A 2640-nucleotide genomic window follows, 5' to 3' on the forward strand; every position below is an offset into this window, starting at 1 on the left:
GTGTGTGTGTGTGTGTGTGTGTGTGTGTGTGTGTGTGTGTGTTTGTGAATGGAGTTGAGATTCTATCAGCACGTTGCTAGACGGACTTGATGAATGCAAACAAACTTGCCTAAAAATCAGTCAATCGTTTTTTTCTCTGAAGGAAACAAGCTCACCAGCTGTGGCAAATCCAAGGTAAGGGAATTGAAATGTGGCTTTATACTGGCATCTACTGGCCACACAAATAATTTGTAAAAATAATAAGGTCAAAGTTTGTAATTTCTGCATACTTTCAGGTCAATTGTGACATGATTACAACATGAGATGAAATAACTGTTTTATTGTCTCCAGCAACCAAGACATGTTGAGGATGCCTAAACTGATCAGGACCAGCCGGGAACCTAGGAGAATGCTACAATACTGTTATGTGTGTAAGAATGTAAGGATTTTGTACAAATAAAGTTTGCTTAACCTTGCTGTTTTTATATTGATTCACCCAATTCACCAAAATCACCCAGATGTTGCATTTTGCAAATCAACACACATAAAATATAGTAACTAATTAAATAAACTCTGTATGCCCTGTTCCTGTAGTATCGTATTAAAGATAAACACCTGGCCTTTTTTTCTGTGATACTTAAGATTCAAAAAAGCTTTTTTGGGTCATTTGTCTGACAGCGATATCCCAGTTGCCCCTCCAATCAGGTGGTGCCAGGTAATTTAGAGATGTAAAAATAACAATATAAAGCATAAAATAAAAAATCAACTACGTAAATGTAGCTATAATATAACATAACAATACAAAAGTACCCAAATAAATCATATAGCTATTAACTGTTTAAAATGTACATTGAAAAATAAAAAATACAACAATACAAATTAACAAGAGAAGCAGTCACTTGCCTTTTTTCTCCAGATTAGAGCCCCTCCAAATGTCTGTGCACGACCCTGCACGCGCGCGCACGCGCGAGCACCCCCCCCCCACACACACACACACACACGCACACACTTCAGCCGTAGTACTGCAGATAGAGCGTTGTAAAGTAAGTAAAATAAAGTAAAAGTATGGTAATAGATGCACATCATTTGATGGTGAAAAATGATTCAGGCTTTATAATATATTATGTTTTCACACTTAGTGCTTCCTCAAAACAAGAATGCGGATGTTAACATGGTTATTTGGACTTGTAATAACCGAAACGATCACACGGTGGCGTCTTAAGCCACGAGAAGGAGGATCAAAAAAAGAAGAAGGACAACTTCACCTCGACAGGGCGAGAAGAAGTTAAAACTGCTGACTGAAGAAGGGAGGGAAATCCAATAAACCCGAATACTGTGGGAAATAAAAATGTAGGTGGAAAAATACCCTTGCTAATCGAAACTTTTGAAGGATAGTCACGGATACTATCACGAGCTGTAATAATCTGAGAAATGTAAATAATGCAGATTACATCAGGGAAAGAATTAAAAAAACATAAACAACATAAACCGTTTAACTCCAGCACCAAAAAGAAACAAATTGCATAAACCAGATGCAGCACGTTAGAAGACCACCATCAGTGGCATTACAAGTTGCAGTTCACCGTTTTTGGTTGCAGAAAGGGCCTACGTCAGGTACCATTCACTTCATCACTACTTTATACGTTTTGCCGTTGAATCAGAGCCAGCTAAAGCCGAGCAGTGGCATCATAGGCTGCTGCATGTTCACCGCTGCGGCACAGATGACAAAGCGCATTAATCATACCGACAGAAAACTGCGCCTGATTAATTATCCTTGAATAAATAAGTCGTTACAGGCAGAGACAGGAGCTGTCAACTGGCTGGGTGAGTCCCAAGGACCCCCTGCTCTCTCTCTCCCCCTCCCTCTCTTCCTCCGCTCTCTCCACTCAGCCTCCTGAATTTGTAAGGGAAAGAATGAAGGGCCGAGCTGTAAAAGTTAACACCGCCTGCTGCCGAGCGGTTTTACCGGTTGGATCCCTCAGGGCTCGGGTCAGCTGCTTTCCATAAGGGCTTCAGTTGAGGTAAGCATGAGGAACCATTCATTGCACAGTTCACTAGAGCTGATAACATCACAGCACCAGAACGAGGTTTGGAGAACACTGAAACAAATGCACACTATGCTGGAAAGGTGTGGGAGGCCTGATCACTTACTGTTCCCATAAGCATTTAGGATGGCTACTGGTGTCCGACAATGCTGAGACAGAGGGAAAAATACCGGTGGAAAGCTGATGAAATGTGTTTTCCTTGCACGGATGGAACATTTTTAAAGCCAGGGTGTTGACAAAGTAACCTTCACACTTCATGACAAGCGATTGACACCAAGATACACACTGTCTCTCTGCTGCTCGTTCCAAACCTGACTGCTGCTTCTAGTTGGTGTTGCTGTGTGTTGAGTTTTTCTAAATATTACAATATAGAACATTTCTAATTATGCACCTGTAGTTTTTCTTCGTCATCTGAAGTTGATCTCAAAGTGCAGATGACCAGCCCAGTGTCACAGGCCTAGCTGACCTAATGCTGCTGGCCTTCACGCAATATCACCAACTGTTCATTAAACATGTCCTTCTCATTTGGCTGTATCCTTTAGTCTTACTTGTAAGGTTTAAGGTTCTAAAGTTCTAACTATCCTACAACGTAACTACATTTTTGTGTATTATATAT

The 2640-nt window shown here is 40.8% G+C and overlaps 1 long non-coding RNA gene across 1 annotated transcript in view; it reads left to right on the forward strand.

Moving 5' to 3' along the window:
* LOC116672000 (uncharacterized) overlaps nt 1-2640 on the forward strand; it is a 5359-nt gene that overhangs the window by 712 nt on the left and 2007 nt on the right. The gene's annotated exons all lie outside the window — the stretch shown is intronic.

Source organism: Etheostoma spectabile, chromosome 3 (assembly GCF_008692095.1).
Source record: "Etheostoma spectabile isolate EspeVRDwgs_2016 chromosome 3, UIUC_Espe_1.0, whole genome shotgun sequence".
In the NCBI taxonomy this organism is placed as follows: Eukaryota; Metazoa; Chordata; class Actinopteri; order Perciformes; family Percidae; genus Etheostoma; species Etheostoma spectabile.